We start from the raw sequence: 20,966 nt of genomic DNA, 5'->3' as shown, positions 1-20,966 counted from the left end.
ACAGAAAAGAAGGAAGGAGGAGGAAGTGCCTCAGCATCCAGATCAGGCCCCCCGAAGGTACACCAGGCTTTGAAGCCAATTCGACACAATGGCCAAACAGTTGAATAAGTAATTAAGTAAGAACATTTATTTATATAGTGCTTTTCACAGACATAGGTCACAAAGTGTTTTACAAGGATATTGTATAACAAGAAAGGAAACACAGAAGACAAAGTGACTGTGAGCCAAGTAGTTAAAAGTGCACAACTAGAAAAACTATTTGCACAGTAAGAAAATAACAACTTCTGAGTCCGTCACCTGGTGCCATGGGGCCCAAAGACTTTTTCCCATAGACTTACATTGTGAAAGACGTCTGTAAAGTGGATACATTTTATGAGCATCACAAAATGACTTGTTCATTATCAGGTTTTTATCCATGATAATGAAACAATATTTGGAAAATCTAGAACACCCGAAAAACTAAATAACTGTATCCCTATTCAAGTTAGCACAGCGCTAAACTGGAAGTAGTTGGCTCAGCTGGTGGAAGTCTCTAATGCACTTGCTCCATGCCGATCATTCAGGAAAATTTATATAGTGCGGTTAAATGTTTTTGCGCCACTGAGCAACTTCCATGGGCAAGAATGGGATCCGGCCTCCAATGCTGTATCCAGTTCTCTTTACACATCCATGATCCAGGCCCCCGACACACAGACAGTTCACTGGCAGAGAGGCTCAGAAAAGAAAGGAAACCAAACCAGGAAGTGAACCAAACAGCTCAGCTATGAAAGCACCCTTAGTCAAATAGGACCTTAAAGTTACAATGTGTTATTTACGTGGTTGTTTATTAGCAAATATCAACTATTCCTTTCATAAATATATATTTACTAAAGTGTAATGCAATTCACATACAAAAAGGGATATACGCGCTTCGCCTTTCGCGTTTACCTAGAACTTGCCGTCACTGGAGACGGTTAAGGTGAAGATCAATCCGGGGCGCTTCTGCGTGAACCTGCTTTGTACTTTTATGATTCTGTCGCACTTTAAATGGAGGACCACACATATGTTTTGCCTCGTAAGAGGGAAACCACGCCACCAAATAAAAGAAAAAGATCAGATAAGTGAGGACGGGACAAAACGCAAGTGAATATCGGTGTTGCGTATTCCAGGTGGAAAGAACTCCTGAAGGAGAAGGATTTCACAAGGGATGCGGAGGTTGCCTGCTTTCTGCTAGACAGGTAATTCAATCTGATATTTTAAAATCATTTTGGCTTCATGTTTGCAACTACTTTTCCCTCTCGTCTAAGTCTGAGTGACGGCTACGTTTACGTGCTAATGATATCCTAGCCTTGGTTAACGTTATCCCAGAGCTAAAGCTAAATGGTTAGCCTAGCCTACAGCCTAATCTGTTGAATCCTCTCACGCTGCTGCGAAGGCTGCCACCCTCTCCTGCTCCTCTTCCCTCTGGGTAGCCGAGACACTAACGTAACCTCTTCGCCTGGCCGTTCCTGCACCGCCTCTAACGTTACCCCCTCTCCCCCTCCCTCTCCCTGGTCTTCCTCCTCTCCCTCTCCCTCTTCCTCATCTCTCTGTGGAAGAACACTCTGGAATCGCATATATTATAATCGTAACAACCTATATTTGCCGCACTGTGCTGTGACTATCACATAAAGCGTGTTATTTTAGCATTACTGTGCTAATGCTCGTGTTACCAAAACAATTAGAAATAAAACACTCCTAACATATATCTCACAGATAACCTATATCTCACTGGTAAGCTATAACATATCATAACATGGTTTAGATTCCTAAATAAATATTCACCTCGTCGCTAGATACTCCTGAAAAACTCTGCTGCTGTCTGCGCAAGGCTTTTTGTCCTACGAGGCCACCGTCACTTACCCGACGGGAGGGGTGAGTGAGTGAGTGCTGCAATCTAGAATTTGACCGCTGATGTCACTGTTACTCACCATTTTTACACACTGATGCTTTAAGCATTCGTTAGTGTTACATTTTCAATCTGCAACTGGTCAACATTAGCTGTTAGCAGACTATATTCAGATATTCTAGTAATTTTTTGAGCTCAGCTGCTTTAAATAATAAAAATTATTTGCAATATTGCCCACCTCTACTTTGGACAGAGCTGGGCTGGCTGTTTTCCCCTGTTTTTAGTCAGTAAGCTAAGCTAAGCTAAGCGGTCGCTCGTAGTAGCCTAGCTTTATGGTAATACAGACATGAGAATGGTGTCAATCTTTGTAAGTCTCAATAAGAAAATAAATAAGCACATCACCCAAAATGTAGAGCTGTTTACTCCGTGTTGTCCACATTTTCAGCTATTCTCTCCATCTTTCTCCTTTTGTAACATGTTGTGGGGCCTCCCTCGTGTCTAGAGTTTTTCTCTTATGTCAATGATATCTGCTTCTAGTTTTGACTTTTGAAAGGACACTGTGTGCTTTCTGTTCATTTTGTGAATTCATGGCGACTCTTTCATGAAGCACAATGGCTTTAATACTCAGTGAAAATGTAGGTGATGTCAAAAACTGTGACCTGGATCTTCCTGTATAAACTGTTTGATACTGGCAGCACATTAAAGTGCACACAGAAAAACATGCAGAGTGATGAATTCATATTCTAAAGCAGCCCAGATTAAATCAAATATTCATCTCTTTTACACTGTCTCTCTTTTTGTCTCTCTTTGAACCTGTCCCCTCTTCCTGTCTCCCTCGCCCCTTTTATCATAAACCATCCATTATATCTGTGTATCTACCATCACATCTCCTGCTGACTCTAAATCCTCTCTGACTTTTAGCGTTTTCTGCCCTCTGAGGGTTGCAAAATCATTCTGTGGCGTACTGCTAATTAGCCGACTATATGTTGCTGCTAATTAGCTAACGTCGCTCTGAGACAGAATGCATTATGTATGTTAGAGCAAATCCCAGCAGATTAGGCTGATGTTTCTGAAACCTGGGGCAATATGCAGCCTCTGAGTGTGTGTGCCATTCCATGTAAACAACTGTTAAATGTCACAAATGAGATTACAATATCAGCACGCACACACACACACACACAGGCAAAGAGAGGGAGAGGAAATAGATCGCTGATTACATAAATATTACATGTTTGAGTACATTAGGAAAAATCTGAATGCATAACACATTTTTTCTCAATTATTCATCTTGATAGTAAGGGACTCCCTAATAACTTGGTACTTCAACTGGGGGCGGGGCATAACATCCTGCGTCACACAGTGTGGTGTGTGCCTAATCAGTGGTTTTAAGCTGACAAAACCGTAGTGTAAAAAATTGTTTAATAACCTTATCTTTTGCTTGACCCTGAGATCAAGTGCTATCCCAGAATCCCTTGCGCATCATCGGCCGAGCCCAGCCGAAATCAGCCGAGTCCGTACAATTCATTCAAAGCAAGATGGCGGCGGAAAGCGGTAAAAAGAAGAGTTATAACTGTGAGTATTTTCCTTGCAAATATGAGTTTAAAAATTATGATAAGCATTGTAATATCTTAGTTAAATGTCATTTTATGGATTTTAGACCTCTTTGTAGCGTAAACACGAACGCATTTTTTTCGCTAATGATCGATAGTCAGTAATGTTAATGTTAGCCGTTGCGCTGCACACAAGCCATAACATTAGCTGTCGTTTAGGTAACATTACGAAATATCATTTTTCTCAGTGGTAATGATGTTAAGTTTTATCAATATACATGGAATGTTTGCACCGACATTTTTGTAAGATGACCGGGCGGTGTCATCTACTGTAGCCGCAGCTGCAGGTTAAAGCTGGTGTTTCGGTTTAACGTTAACTACCATAAGTTAGCTGAATAAGTTATGTCGGTAGTTGTGTTACACCTTATTTGGTTGAATATCAACTGCTGTAGACAATCTCAGAAAGATGCCTAAAGCCCAAGCAAAAGACATAAGCGCAGCTGCAGACGGCATGATTCATATCATTCGTCTGTAACCTTCTTCTTTTACGACTACTGATGACGTAATGTACCTTCTTCTTCTTCTTCTTCTTCTTCTTCTTCTTCTTTTGAATTGACAGACTGGACGGAGCTTTGGCGTACTGCTGCCCCCCGTCTGAAGACGTATCTGCCTTTAAGGGGTGTCCCATTTCTAAGTCTCAAGATAGCCCTAACACTTGGTTTTTAAGGGCTAGTGAGACTGAGGGTTGAGCTTGAAAGTTAAGATTGAGGGTTAAGATAAGGAAAGGAATTGGGATTGGGCCTTTGTGTCTCATTGGGTGTGGTTACATGATGGCTTCTCATTCAGAATGAAATAAATCTGAATGAAATCATTCGTAATTAAAGTGTTTCCAGGTAGTTTACATGAGAAATATTCATTCCGAATGAGGGTTTACATGGGAGATCAGTTTAATCGCCTTTATTCGAGTCTGCGCAAGGTTTGGGGCAGGGAAGGTTTCTGATTGGATAGCGGGCAGGGCGACGCCGTTCTTAGTGCCTTTTTCGGCTTGTTTTGCTTATATTCTTGAAGCAGCAGTATGACAACAACCTTGTTCTGCTAATGCTTCGTCTGTTGAGGAGAAGGGAGGTAGAAGACCGTGCTGTGGCATATGGAAACCGGTGAGTGCAACGAATCTGACTGCTCTATCTCAGCCTGTGGCTATACACGCTGTATACGTTATCGTGCCAGAAGGGCAAAGAAATGAGCATGCGCAGAAAGACCGGAATGAACCTAAAGAGGAATGAGTGTATACAAGTGCGAGAAATTCTTTCATTCGGAATTAGAAACGGAATATTCCAGCCCCTTACATCGGATTGAATTTTCCATCGCATTGGCCATTTTCATTCCGAATTAGGTGTTTACAAGATCACTTTTAATAGGAATGAACTTTCATTCTGAATGAAAAGGGAATGAGACTGTCCATGGAAACGCACTCATTGAGGTAACTCTTGTTTTTGTCTCTTTGTGGTCATTTTGAGCCTGTTCCTGGTCAGTAGCTTACGTGTTAATTTGTCATGTGACATTTTGCAAGTGAAGGCCAGGGGGTTCCCCTGACACTTTGGGCCCCTGTGTACAGATATGCAAAGGGCCCCACCACCTCTCCTACACAGGAGCAAGACACACAAACTCTGCGGTTGTTTTGTGTCTCTTTTTAACTTGGTGTCTTTTGTGTCTCTCTATGGTCATCTTGAGTCTGTTCCTGGTCGGTACGTGTTAATTTGACATGTGACATTTAGCAAGTGAAGGCCAGGGGGCCCCCTGACACTTTGGACCCCTGGGCTTGTGCCTGGCAGGCCCGTTCAGTAGTCTATTGATGCTGGTGTTTTGTTCTATTTATTTGTAATCATCTGTTCACTTAGAGTTTTGCTTCTTGTACTGCTGACATAGCTGCAACCAGGACTAGACTTCCTGGCAGATTTTTAAATGACTTACCGACACTGCTTTGCCCAGCAAAACCATGACAACCTGGCTGAAATATCAAGTTTTTAGAGAGCCCTGTGATGGTAATGCCGTTGCACTTTGACATCGACAATTCTCCATACAACAAATCTGAGGAGTGCCTAATTATGTATTTCGGTGTATCGTCCTGTTTGGAATAGAGTTCTGCATATTGTGTATACTGTATATAGCAAATGTATAATCGTAGCCAGTGCTGAACAATAGTACAAGAAGACCAAGAGGCCGTTTACACCAAGGACATAAGCTGTACGAATTAAGGTGTGAGCATCCACACTGATGAACAATAATGTTAATGACAATGACAAAACACTCACCACTGAGTCCAAGGGTGAGCCTGATTGTGTCCCAGATGTCCTTCATCCTGATTGCGTCTTTATAAAGATGAGTATCTCCACAATATCATCTGCCATGTTGAACGTGACGCCCTGTAAATTCAGATGGGTTTTAATTGTATGTTAGTGTTTCTATCATTCATCAAATCTCTCTGAAAGTGTTTCCAACGATATCCTTCTCCACTGTCGTTGTCTTTAAACATATTTCCAATGGAGCTATCCACATGAAACTTTAGACCAGACATTATTAACTCAGTTAAACTACACTGATAAACAAATTCTGACATTTCAATCCAAGTGGAATGACACAGCAAAACAGTACTGAACACTCAAACTGAAATTTATTTACTACTTGCTGGAGAAGCTTTTATTCGCAATGCCAACTTCAAGACTCTTCCTGCATGAAGACACGAACCTTTCACAGAGCCCAGATGGGAGTTTGGCTCATTCTTCCACACAGAAAGTCTTTCCATCTTGAAGATTTCGGGAGGTCTTCTTGTGAATCTTGAGAGAGAAATTTACTTTCAGAACTTAAACAGTTACGGTCCTCAGCTCCCAGATGCGTTCTGAGTGTTGTGAAAAGACAAGGTGATGTAACACGGTGGTAAACATGCCTCTGCCCCAACTTTTTGTAACGTGTTGCAGGCATCAGACTCTGAATGAGTGTTTGTCTACAAAATACAAAGCAGATGATAAGTTTAAACATTAAATCTCATGTCTTTGTGGTGTATTCAAATAAATATATTTCGAAAAAGGATTTGCAAATCATTGCGTTCTGTTTTTATTTGTGTTTTACATCATTTTGAGGGAATTGGGGTTATAAATCCATAAAAAACATGTCACATTTCTAAAGTTTTATTTTTAGAAATGATAAATAATTTTCTAAAACAGCTGGGCACTGTGGTTTTTAGTCAGTGTTACACAAACTGGAGTAAATTGTGTATTTGTTGGGGACTATTTTCAGCCATGGATGGATATGCATTTATGGGTATTTAAAGGTCCAGTGTGTAGGATTTAGGGGATATAATGGCAGAAATGGAATATAATTTAAAATAAGTTTTCTTTAAAGAAACACAATGGAGGATTGCACTTTTAACCTCACGGGGTCCCCCTACAGACGAAAAACGGTATTGTCTTTACAACTGTAGCAAAAATCTTTCTGCGCGTGCATTTGTTGACAAGCCAACGATACTTGAACGCGAACTTCCTGAAGCTGGCCGTGTAATGCGCGATCATCACGTCTTCAGAACAGGTAAAGTAACCTCATAGCATTTGCTGCTCTGTCTGCAGTCTCTCATTCACCGCTATTATGGTTTACGATCACGGTCGACACAAGCACATCGCAAGTGTTAAAGACAAACTAAAATGAAAGCTGTCTGTATGTAGGCTACCTGAGGCAGCCCACCTGCAGACAGTGAGTCTTCTAAGTAGAGGGTAACAGCAGTAACAGCGCCAGGTCACCATCGGTCGGGCAGCTCTCACCAGCGTGTGAAAGCTGGGCCAATATTAATCCTTGTTCGAGCTCTTGTTTTATCGCTCTCCCGTGTTTCTTTTCTTGTCTCCTCAGACAACACCTTCACCTTCTTCCTTTTCTTTGTCGCTTCAGCCATGACAACCACATCTAACTTCGTTCACCTTGGTTTGGCTACGCTACTCTAAAGAGAGGAGGGGGATATGACGTATGGTGTAAAGCAGCCAAATTTTGTAGTCCTTTTTATTCCCCTTTTTTACCCGAACCCCGAAACTGCATAGTGCCAGTGCAAGTGAAACAGACACTCTCAAGCAATGACAGAGGTGTCATCCAACCTATTGTGAGTTGATGTACCATCACAAGGATCTTGGATATATATTTTGAGGGCTCAAAAACTCCATTGTGTTGCTTTAATGTATAATCACCTGAAAATAAGAATGAGACATTTTTATCTATATAGGGAGCAGGTCTCTAGAACACATTGTCACTCCGACCTCGTCACATATTAAACTTTCCACGTCCACATATGACGTGCAAGGGGGAACTGCCCATTGGTTTGACAGCCCATTGGTTCGATATCCCATTGTTCCGACCATATTAAACTCATTATTCCGAAGTACGTTCCGAAATCATCATGATGCCCTGTGGTTAAGGTCTGGTTAGGTTTAGGCACAAAAACCACTTGGTTAGGGTCAGGAAAAGATCATGGTGTGGGTTAAAATGAAAAAGAAAGTGACAAACTCATAAGCCGTGAGCCTGCTCCGCCTCAAGCCGGTCGCAGCGCACCATACGCCCGCTGCGAGCCGTTCAGCACCGCGGACAGTCGGACTAATGGGATGTCGAACCAATGGGCTGTCGAACCAATGACATGGACCCATGCAAGGTACCCTGGGTGTGTTGGTTGTTGATGTTCTGGGACACCGTGTCAAGTTCTGCCTGTTACATGCATTGTCTTCTTTCAAAATACACTTCTGTTTTCACAGGAAATTTAACATTTACATACAGTTTCTTTCAAAATAAAAGCACTACGTCAGTACAACAACGTGAACTGACTTTTTTTCCCCTGGCTTTATAATCTTACTGAGTGTGAACACTGCTCTCACAGGTGAAAGACGCTGTTTGTTGCGTTTGCTAGCGCCGTTAAATTATAACGGCAACTGGCCGCGTATCATGCTGACATTAAAGTACAGCTTTTGTCGTTAGTGTCTGACGCCACAAGTCACTGCCCAAGCACTGGATTTCGACGACTTCGTGAGGCCGGGTCGGATTCTGCAGAAGCCCAGAATGGACAAACAAAGCACTGGCTATAGATGGGGCCATTTACGTTTTCACGTCGGCCACAACAGACAGATTTTTTGAACTGCCTTTTCTTAGTTTTTTGATGGTTTAAGTCACCGGGTGTGTTTGTTTTGGAGAGGAAGAGACCTCTGCAGATAATTCAGCTCCTGGTAAAAACCTCCTGAACGTATGGAGCTCAAATTATTCGAGAAAAAAGGTGAGCACAGATTAGCAGGTGCTGGATGAGCAGCCTGTCTGAGTCATGCCTAACAGCGTAGAAAAAAAAAAGTGTAACGTTAAACTGCTTTATTCACTGTTAATACCAGTTTTAATCACCCGGTTTGTTCTGGAGAGGGAGAGACCTCTTTGGAAAATTCGGCTCCTGGGAAAAACCTCCTGAACAATAAACAGTGAAGGAATTCTAATTGGGAGAAGTTTCAGCTGGTTCAATCTGCAATCCTCACCACTAAGGCCTAGTCCACACAGACCCGTGTACTTCTGAAACCGTGTATTATTCTATGTAATTTGGCTGTTTGGCCACATACAACCGCCCCTGAAACCGCGTTTCTTTGAAACCGGAGTCCAGGGTGAAGTTTTTGGAAGACTCCAGTGCTAGCAGTTGCGTGTAGATAGGATAACCGCAGTATTTTATTACCTGTCTCCACTGTTTGAGGTCAGAGCGATGGTAAATAGCTAGTGAAATGGCAGACCAAACAAACATGCTGGTGCTAACTTTATTTGTGAGTGTGTTTCACGGTACTGCTCAATAAAGAGAGCTTGAATATCGGCATCGCCACTGTTGGTTAAAAAGAAAGAAAGGTAAGGTTATTTTGCACTATTTTTGTGGATTGGGTTGTTTTTATTTTCCGCACTTCCGTATTCCAGTATTGACTCTGACTTCTGATTGCTTAAAATGGCCTTTCCATTAGAAGTTACGTCGCCACCTACTGCTCTGGCATGTGTATTACATCACTTGGTAGCGGGTGTTGCAGTTTTGTGTGGATATCTTTTTTTTTTTTATCACACCACTCGTGGACAAATTTTTTTTGGAAACTGGAGCCCGAAAAACTTCCGTTTCAGAAGTGGAAGGCTTAAGTCTCCCTAAATCTCACACACTGCTGAGCAGGGCTGTGATGGGATGGTTATTCTATTGGAAGGAAGACATCAGCTTTTATTGATGGTGAACGGTGCTAACAGAGAGCATTTAAGAGGCCTTGAGTAAGTGGGCTGAAATTCTGACAACTGCTGTCTGAGCAGAGGACACACTGTCACAGTGGGCATAATGAGAGCTCACATACACCAGTGCATCGGTGCAAGACATGCAGAATGATGAACTGTAGTGCTGTGTTATGTGATGTGATACCTCATGAACTGCAGTCTTATCACATTTCTCTTCCTCCAGAGGAAGATCTGAGGTCACCTCTGGGTCAGCTGCTTAACAACACAAGGAAAACTCAATGAAGACACAACCTCTACATCTGCTCCACCAGTGCTGTGATCTTATTCCAGGATGTCGGGGAAAATCAAACACAATAACATATTTTAAATTTGTGTTGCTTTCAATTTTTCTCCAGCCTCTGTCCCATCTTTATTGCCTTTCTCCCTTTCACGCACACGCACATAAAACTCACATTCAAACCGCGAAAACATCCTTCAAAAGCTTTGAAGCCCCGATTCCCTCACAGCAGTCGCAGCTTAATGTAGGTTGCTTGGAAACAACCCAGAATTTTGGCACCTAATTGGAGCGTGTGTGTGCTTTATCCAGCAGGCAGGCGGACGGCGAGTCTGTTGTGCAAACTCAGGATAATAAGACAAAGTGAATTTAAGATCACATCTGGCACATTAGAGGACGAACGAGCAGCAGAGGGCCTATTGGATCATGTGGAGGGGTGACTGATGAAAGCCTTGGAGGCCTGATCGTGTGTTTAGAGAGACAGAGTGTGTGGCTGCTTTTCTCAATGTGTATAAAATGTCTCCGCGAGTTTGTGTGTGTTTGTTCCTTGGTGTAAAAACTGCTTAAATGGCCTTATGAGGACCCAAGGGGTGCGAGAGGGTATTTTTTTGGTGCCAGCGAGCGTGGAATACAAAGAGAACGAAGTGTTTAATCATGTGTCGGTTGATGTTTGAAGTGCCGCAGGCACTGTATCTCTCTGTGGTTTTCTCTCTCTTTGTGTTTAACCTACAGTATGTGTCTGCAGGTGTGTGTGTGCGCGTGCACGTGTGTGTGTGCGCGCGATGGAAAAGCAGTGTTTCATCATGTGTTGCCTGGTGTTTGATGTGATGGAGGGGCTGCTTGGTCTTTTCACTCATCCTCCTACTCCTTCTCTTCCTTTCTCACTCTGTCACAGCTTATCTTTCTATTCCTTTCTCTCACCTGCTCTCCTCTGCCTTCACTTCCTCGCTCGTTTTCCGCCTACTCCCTCCCTTTCCTCCCCCACAACCTCTCTCCCCCTCTCTCCCTCTCAGAGGCCTGAAGTCTTTGAAAGCATTGACTCCTGTGGCTCCGGCTGCTGCTGCTGCTGCTACACTCCCAGTATGGATGGGCATGAATATTTCATCTGGGGAAAGGGAGGGCGGGATTGAAAGGAGTGGGAGACGAAAGCAGGAGAATGAGAGGCAGAGACAAAAGTGATGGAGCAAAACAGGTGAGCGATAAATAAAGACAAAGAGCAACAAACGCAATCAGGAAGAGAGGGAACCAAGAGAAAAGCAGGAGGAGGAGAGATGGATGGAGGGGAGGAGAGGTGAGATAGATGTTGGAGGAGGGCGAGACCACGAAGAAAGACTCCTGTGGAATACCAACTAGAGCAACAATGTGCTCACAGTTTATATAGGGAGACACACTTACTTCTCTGTGAACACACACACACACGGCATAACTCACAAAACACATACACAAGTAGAAAATCATATGAAGCCTCTGCAGCCTTCGTGTATTCCCAGCAGGGTGATTCTAATCGGCCTCATCGTCTACATTTCTTCACTGCATCCATCTCTCATAACCTCTTGTGCATCCCTCTCTCTTGTCGTCCATTTCAAGGTGACAGCTTGTGCGATAATCTAATCCTGCATCTCTACACGTGGGACAATCTGTCATCAGCTGTCGCAAAGTGTGTAGATCTGGTGTTATATATGTGTGTGCATGTCACTGTCGGAGGAAGTGTGGGAAAGACGAGAGGCAAAAAATTAAGATAGAAAGGAGGAATGAAAGAGAGCACAACCCCAGCATGCCTTTAGGCTGAGACATATAACGAAGACATGAATTATGTAAAGACTGTTCATATATTACTGATGGGATGTGTGAAAACACCAGTTTGAACTTGTGTACATGTAACTGTATGTACAGTGTGTGACTCCAGATGTCACGTACAGTAATGTGGGACAGTTGAGTCTGTGTAATGAGAGATCAGCAGCGCTCTACACAAATATATAATTCATATCAATATTTCCCTGGTATGAACATATTAGTGTTGCGACTTATTGCAATGCTTCTGCAAAGTGGATGTTAAGCATTTTACCGAGCTGTGATGGTTATATGACATGGCAAACAAGCTACTGCAGCTAGCTGCTGTGCTGAAATAACTTGTTGATCTATTATAGTGTGTGGGGTCTGATGTATACTGTGGCTGCAGCCAACTGTAAGACTGATCAGTATATAGATACACTGAGCTGATGCAGATACAGATCTTTACATAACCGTATGTGTTAAATCTTTTTTATGTTGGGTCTTGGTCGGCTCATGGGTGAGAAGCCAGAGATGGATTGTTTAGCACAGAGCTCCACACAAATAAAGGGAATCAGGCTGTTGTTGCAAACTGTTTGTATGTTTTCCTACAAAGTAATGCACCCAAATCCATACATATGCTGCGTATTTTGAAAGGCTGCAGTCACATAATCAATGCACTGATGGGAGTAAACAAGACACCACTCCTAAGCGTTCTTGGGGTAACAATAACCTGGACTGTCCCCCAGGACTTTTACCAGGAGTCAAGTGTTTGGAGTCCTGTGACCTTTGAGTAAACTTGGAGTCATTTTAAGGTACGTACTCACCATGTTTCTTTTCCTAAACCTAACAACGGTCACTTAATTTGCCTAAACCTAACCTCCATATTTTTACGTTAATTACGTAACTATACGTTAAGGACGTAACATCATTCCTGGGGCGCTAATTTGTAGGATATCATATGAACTGTTGTGCATATAGTTTTGTAGGATATCACACAAACCATTCTATGAGCATACTTTGAGCAAATTTACAGGGGTGCACCATCATAAAAATACCCTGGAAATCCAGAGTTCTCGCGAGAGCACAATTTGAATTTGCTCAGCGAGTCACTCTGGCAATCAGTAATGATGCTCATTACCCATGCCGTTGGAGCCAAGCTGCACCAATCACATTAGTGTATCTGATATAGGCGGGCCAGAGGCGAGCTAAACAGATGGCGACAGCGCTGCGACGACGAAGTCCGGAATCAGTCAGTAAACACTGCAAGATGGCTACGGATGAACACCAGTTGTTTGAAACAGCTTTGGCCGCTACAATGAACGAGTTAGACTTGGCTTTTTCTCTAAAAGAGGAACAGAAGACGGCGCTTGAATCTTTCCTTTGCAAGAAGGACGTTTTTGCTGTTTTGCCGACCGGATACAGCAAGAGTCTAATCTACCAGTTAGCTCCGCTGGTAGCTAAGCTCTGGATATGTCACCCTGTGTATTGTTCTGATTGGTCGTAGTGTTATCCAATTGCGTGCAGTGATATTTTCAAATGCATGCTTGGTGCCGCCCCTTGAGTTGGGCCATTTGCATTACCCATGGCCAGACCCTAAATCTTTCTAGATTTGGGTCTGGATTTCCAGGCTATCATAAAAAGGCAAACCAGGCAAATATCTGTCCTCCCAAAATATTTTGGGGAAAGGGCCCCCTGATGGTCACTCATATTGGCACATTTTGCAATGCAAGGTATCCTCATGCAACAGTTCATATAATATCCTAGGACAGTGGTTCCCCACTGGTCCAGCCACGGGGTCCAGATTTCTCCTCAGTCATTAATTCAAGGTCCACACAGTTTATTATATTCAGCATCATACATACGTTTGGCCATGTCCCTGAGCTAGTTTGCCATCTCCTTGAAGTAGCTGTCCATTAGTCACTCGCTCCACAGCAGGAAATGGCACTTCAAAATAAAAAGTCTGTAACGGAAATTCACTGTACTCTATAATTAAGTGGGGTTTTTTTTTACAAACTTGACATGTTCGTGAGTCACTTGCAGTTCTTTCAGAATGGATCCGTGACCCACTTTTGGACTGCGACCCACAAGTTGGGGACCACTGTCACAAAATGCACACACAATGGTTCATATAATATCCTACAAATTAGCGCCCCACATATGACATTATGTTCTTTATGTAAAGTTAGGATAAGATAAGATAAGATAAACCTTTCTTGTCTGTCACAACAGAAATTCGTCTTTGACAAGCTCCAAAATAAAATAGACAAGAACACACAAAACACAATAGACATAATTAGGCATGAGCAGTTTCTGTGGTTAGGTTTAGGGAAAAGAAACATGATGAGGACACACCCTAAAATGAATCAAAGTTCACTCAAAGCTCACATGGTTCCAAACAGCGGTCTGCAGGGGAAAGTCCTGTGTTTTGTGACCCATCCACCACCCCAACCTGCCTCCTTGCTGGACCACCAGTGAGTCCAGAAAGCCCCTGCTATGCAGTTACCCCCAGAAAGCCATAAATGTGGTCTTGAGCAAAGCTCCAACCACTTTCACATTTATAAAAGATCAAGATGCAGCACTATTCGAGATTGTTACCAACCCAACAGGAGAAAGCTTCAGTAACCAAACATACACTTGAAGTCAGAATGCACAATGGACTAAAACTTACAAAGTTAGGACCATAGACTCGGGTTTGGACCAAAAACAAAAGGACTATATTGCTGTCCCCCATAAGAAAAACAAAACTAATGCATGATGCTCCCCAAATTTACATTTTAACAAGTACAGAGAGTCTGCAATTTTGACCAAACCCCCAAATGCCTCCATACAAGTTAACAATTTCCCATTATCACAAGAGGTCGCAGCACAAACCAAACAAGACCAGATTACTACAAAGCCTCAACTTTATCTTACCAACAAGGTTAGTTTGATCCTGGATGAGCCCCCGTTTGTCACAACATGGGTACAACATGGCTCAAAGGTGGGAGTTCCATAATGTGGCCTCATCACAGCCCAGCCGTTTGAGAGTCGACAAATTGTTTCTTCACTGTTAGAGTTTGTTTTTCTATATGGGGTATGGGGGAGTCCAGAGAGTTCGTTCTGCACTCTTTAAAATGGGTCTTGTGGGAAACAGATAAAAGAAAGAATGATCTTAACTGAGGCAGCAGAGGCAGAGATATCCTGACTCTTAGCACCTAGTAATACTCTAAACAAGTGAGAATTCACAATGGCCACAACCACGTATGGGCATGCTTCCATGCATTCATACATCCACACACACGCACAGCCACACACTTGACACTAGTCCAACTCTGCCTCCTTCTGACAACCGGTTCATAAGTTATAAAAGTGGACGTGGTAAAAAAATGGAGTCAGTGTCTTTCTATAAAGTTTGGTCAATACATTGTGCGCCTTTTTGTTATAGGCCACTGCCAATGCATCCCCTTTGGCCAACTGGCATGGACACAAACACACACTTTCACACACACACACTTGACCTCCATGCCAAATTTCAGCCTCCTTGGGAAAAAACTGTGGCTGCCAAACAGTTGGGATTATTTTTTCTTTCAGTCTCTGGACCCGGAGTCTGTAACACAAGCTTCTTGGTAACCCTGACGACATCAAGTGTTTTCACATGCTGTGTAGTAGCTCACTCCCCACGATGAATAAACTGAATTGAAATCACTGGTGTTTTAATATCAGAGTCTTTCTCTCAAAATAAAACTTCACTCACGGCAGAAAAAAAACTTGTTTGCCAGCTGGCGGCAATATGAAAGATTAAAATGCTTCAGAGAAAAAAAAATATTGAAAAACTTTTCTTGTGTTGCACATTAACTAATCCACTCAGTTTTTAAAAACTGTGGTTGAGCTTAACGTCACAAAGTTACACAGAAAATATCATAAAAAGTAGTGACAGGCATCCTAATTACACCTTTGGCTTAAAGTGGTTTTTGGACCCATCCAACACTGCTTCCTTCCGCCCTACTTGGACTTTTGCCACCTTAACTTTCCTTCGTTTCCCGCCACATTTCCCCCCAACGCCACTGGGTGCTGTTAAACGGGAACTGCCCATTGGTCCGACAGCCCATTGGTCCGACCATATTAAACCCATTGTTCCGAAGTCCGTTCCGAAATCATCATGATGCCCTGTGGTTAAGGTCTGGTTAGGTTTAGGCACAAAAACCACTTGGTTAGGGTCAGGAAAAGATCATGGTGTGGGTTAAAATGAAAACGAAAGTGGCAAACACATAAGCCGTGAGCCTGCTCTGCCTCAAGCCTTTCCCAGCTGACCCAGAGCCGGTCGCGGCGCACCATCAAGGCAGAAATACGCCCGCCGGGAGCCATTCAGCACCGCGGACAGTCGGACTAATGGGATGTCGGACCAATGGGCTGTCGGACCAATGACATGGACCCTGTTAAACTATGACGGTGACTGGCTGCAGATCATGCAGACGTGAAAGGATGGCTTTTTTTGCTGGTGTCTGACACCGGAAGTCACTGCCCAAGCACTGGATTTCGACGACATGGGTGGTACAAATATCTTTGGCTAGTTTCACAAGATACCACCACCTTCTCACTGGCTTAAATAATGAGCGCACGAAAGCCTTTTAAAGACGGTTATGTCGGCCTTGCCATGTGGCGTCCCCACGGGGGTTGTCTTGAAGTGTGTTTTTAGTTTTTCCTGGTACTTTGACATTTCTGCCTGCCATGTTTATTGTTGCGTCCTGATTTAAAATGCTTCGTTTTTATGAAGCACTTAATAAGCCCTTAATATAAAAAAAAATATTTTAGCTGCAATTGGGAGTTCAGTTCCTAACTCCACCCAACACTACAGAAACAGATTTTCCTGCTGCACCAGGTTACGCAATCAGGACCTATCATTGCAGGTGCTTTTAATGTTGCCAGTGTGCCCCTGTGTCTCAGCTAACATGCTAACTCTGTCATGCTTGACTGGACCTGCAGTATTAGATTAGTTCCATTACACTTGTTTCAAGTGCTTCTTCTGTTTCCTTCTATTGTGTTCTGCCTCAAATGTCACTTAATGTCAGAACGGACATATTGAGCATGTGAGCTGGTCAGCGCCGGTCCTGGGGGCTTGTTCCTCAGCAGAGCTCTATAGGTGGTGGTTAGATTGTATCGACAGAGCTATGGGAGAGGTCAGAGGTCGGCGCAGCTTTCAAACAGAACCTCAGGTGGTCGCTGATGAAGCAATATGGACAACTTTGAGATGGGCAGCTTACAGCAGCATGACACAGTTATATGAGTTGGCTTTGACTTCACCCAGCAGCTGCCGTGATTGATTCCTCACCTCACTTTGAATAGTGTCGAGAAATTTGATGACAGCTTCAAGCAGAGTTCACAAAAATAAAGTGGAGAGTGTGAAGTGAAAAAATGCAGACATGTAGTAAGAGTGAGTCAGAGAGCTGCACCGGTGTCGTGTTGCTAATACACGCTCGTGATTCTTAATTGATGAGTTTTATTTAGTGATTGCGTGGGGACTTTGGAGGATCCATTACTCACAGAGCCAGACTGAAGACGTGGGTTGTTGGTTTTTTTCTTTCTTTCTGGACTGCAATTTTTAAATACTGAGGAGGAGAGAGCTGCGAAGACACACGGGGAGAGAGAGAGAGAGAGAGAGAGAGAGAGAGAGAGAGTCATTTTTAATTTTCTCCAGATCAGGTTGTCAGCAAAAATCCAAGACTGCAAATTGCCTGCGTGTGCGCGCTCCTGCGTGCACACCCGTGTTTGTGTATATCTTTCCACCCCAGCAGAAAATTGATTTCCAGCAGATGGCATGGAAAGTCCTCAGAGGACACGAGTGTGTGTGCTCGCACAGAAAATAGTTGGAGGACAAAACACGGAGACGGATGCATTTTTAAACAGGCTTATTCAGACACACACATGCACCTTGAAATGCAGCAGGAAGATTGGAGGGCTCCTGAGCGCACGACACATTTATATTTTAGTTAAGGTAATAAAACAGACTCCGCTGCTCGTTAGCTGCTCCGTGCTCTCCTCTGATCACGGCGAACAGGTTGATAGCAGTCTACTGCACACATGCTCATTTCTTATATCCTAATGATGTTGCACTTACAAAGACAGGTGGACTACAAACACGTTTGGTTTGCTGTTACCAGTTTCCTTTTTGTTCCACCTTATCCTCTGTATGTTTTAAATTGGGCCCTTCCGACTGTGGCGTCGTCTGTCTGCGTTTCTCACCTTTCATCATTCCCACATTCCTCTCATCTTCTCACTTTTGTCATTTGTCTTCACACCACACTTTTATTATTTAATTCTTTTCCTTTTTTGTGGCGTATGCAGCATGCAGAGCCAGGGAAATGATGTCTGTTATCATGGGTGGATTATAAGACATCAGGACCCTGGGCACAGACATGAAGAGGGCCCCACCACCTCTCCTACACAGGAGCAAAACACACGATCTTTATAGTGATTTAGTTTCTTTTTGTTGTTTGTTGTTTTGCAGCTACGTGCAGTCTTTATGCATTTCTCTGTGGTACGGAGTCTCTTTGTTGTCATTTTGTGTTCCTTTGTAATTGTTTTGCTACTTTTCATGGTCTTTTAGAGTCTCTTTGTGTCTGTTTGCAGCTGTTCTGTATCTCTTTGTAGACATTTTGTATTCCTTTATGATTGTTTTGCCCCTTTTTGTAGTCTTTTTAGGTCTCTGTCTCTCTTTGCAGCTGTTCTGTATCTCATTGTAGTCATTTTGTGTCTCTTTGTATTCAATTTGTGTTCCTTTGTAATTGTTTTGCTACTTTTCATAGTCTTTTGGAGTCTCTTTGTGTCTCTTTGCAGCTGTTCTGTATCTATTTATTGTCATTTTGTGCCTCTTTTTGATTGATTTGCCTCTATTTGTAGTCTTTGTGAGTCTCATTGCATCTCTTTGCAGTTGTTTTGTATCTCTTTTTAGTCCCTTTGTGTCTCTTTGTGGCTGTTTGTATCTCATTGTAGTCATTTTGTGTCTCTTTTTGACTGATTTGTCTCTATTTGTAGTTCTTGTGAGTCTCATTGCGTCTCTTTGAAGTCGTTTTGCTTCTCTTTGTAGTCATTTTGTGACCCCATGTAATTGTTTTGCCTCTTTTTGTAGTCTCATTGCGTCTCTTTGCAGTTGTTTTGTATCTCTTTTTAGTCCCTTTGTGTCTCTTTGTGGCTGTTTGTATCTCATTGTAGTCATTTTGTGTCTCTTTTTGATTGATCTGTCTCTATTTGTAGTCCTTGTGAGTCTCATTGCGTCTCTTTGAAGCCGTTTTGCATCTCTTTGTAGTCATTTTGTGTTTCTTTGTAGTCATTTTATATTCCTTTATGATTGTTTTGCCCTTTTTTGTAGTCTTTTTAGGTCTCTGTGTCTCGTTGCAGCTGTTTTGTATCTCTTTTTAGTCACTTTGTGCCTCTTTGTGGCCACTTTGAGTCTCTTTGTAGTTTCTTTTTGTGTCTTTGTTGTCATTATGTGTCCCTTTGTGACTGTTTTGCCTTCTTGGAGTCTCTTTGTGTCTCTTTGCGGTTGTTTGTATCTCATTGTAATTGTTCTGTGTCTCTTTGTGATTGATGTGGCTCTATTTGTAGTCTTTGTGAGTCTCATTGTGTCTCTTTGAAGCTGTTTTGCATCTCCTTGTCGTCATTTTGTGACCCCATGGCATTGTTTTGCCCCTTTTTGTAGTCTCTGTGAGTCTCTTTGTAGCTGTTTTGCTTCTATTTATGGTTATTTTATGTCTCTCGTGTATCTTTGCAGCTGTTCTGTATCTTTTTGTAGAATTTTTAGATCTCTGTGTCTCTTTGTGGCTTTTTTTGTATCTCTTTAAGTCGCTTTGTGGTCATTTAAAGTCTCTTTATTGTTGTGTTTTTTATGTCTTTGTAGTCATTTTGTGTCCCCTGTGTCCTCCTTTCATAGTCCGTGAGTGTCTGTTTGCAGTTGTTTTGCATCTCTTCGTGTCATTTTGAGTCTCTTTGCATCTATGTTGTATGTCTTTGTAGTTATTTTGTGTCTCTTTTTGGTAATTTTTCATCTCTTTGTGGTCATTATGTGACCATTTGTGATTGTTTTGCCCCTTTTGTAGTCTTTAAAGGTCTCTGTGTCTGCTTGCAGCTGTTTTGTATGTCTTTTTTTCCACTTTGTGTCTCTTTGTAGTTGCTTTTCGTCTCTGTGCAGTAGTCATTAGGTCTCCCTTTGATTATTTTGGCTCTTTTCATAATCTGTGTCTCTTGTGTGTCTTTGCAGCTGTTTTGCATCTCTTGGTGTCAATTTGTGTCTTTTTCTAGTTGTTTGTGTCTCCTATTGGTCATTTTGAGTCTCTATGGAATTATTTTTCATCTCCTTGTAGTCATCGTGTGTCCCTGTGTGGTGGTTTTGCCCCTTTTCCTAGACTTTGTAAGTCTCATTGTGTCTCTTTGCTGCTGCTTTGTATCTCTTTTAGTTGCTTTGTGATCATTTTTTGAATGATTTGCTTCTTTTTTTGTCTTCGTGAGTCTCTATGTCATTATGTGTCACTTTGTGATGTTTTATCGCTTTTCATAGTCTTTTGGAGTCTCTTTGTGTCTCTTTGTGGCTGTTTTGAAGCTTTTTGTCTCTTGGTAGTCATTTTTTGTCACTTTGTGATTGTTTTGCCTTTTTCTGTACTCTTTGTGTGTCTCCTTGCAGCTGTTTAGCATCTCTTTGTAGTTGTTTTGTGTCTTTTGTGGTCATTTTGAGTCTCTGTAGTTGCCTTCCATCTTTTTGGGGTAATTTTGTGTCCCTATGTTATTGTTTTTCCCCTTTTTGTAGTCTCTGTCTCTCTTTGTAGCTGTTTTGCTTCTGTTTATAGTCTTTGTGAGCCAACTTGTGTGTCTTTAAGTCTCTTTCATGTCAGTATCTCTTCAAATAATGATGCAGGTGAAGGTCAGGGGGGCTCTTACAGTCTGGGCCCCTAAGCCTGTGCTCAATAGGCTTGTTAAGTATTCAATCCACGTCTCTAATGACGAACAATGAAAGAAAGCTTGGATGTTGATGCAAAGATTAATGGATTTACAAAATGTATTAGCTCCCAAAAAATTGCCAGAAGAGAACTATTATCATCATAAAAATGTCAAAGTGAAACCAAAATACTCAGCACACACAACTCCTGGGACAATTCAGTTCAGAATCCAAAGACAAAGTCACGCACAAGAACTCAGATGAGCTTAAGTGAACATTTAAAAAGCACAATGCGCAGTGAATCTTTCGGGATGCGTTTTATATAATGAATGAAGGCAT

Source organism: Epinephelus lanceolatus, chromosome 18 (genome assembly GCF_041903045.1).
Source record: "Epinephelus lanceolatus isolate andai-2023 chromosome 18, ASM4190304v1, whole genome shotgun sequence".
Taxonomy (NCBI): Eukaryota; Metazoa; Chordata; class Actinopteri; order Perciformes; family Serranidae; genus Epinephelus; species Epinephelus lanceolatus.
This window is presented reverse-complemented; position numbering follows the sequence as displayed.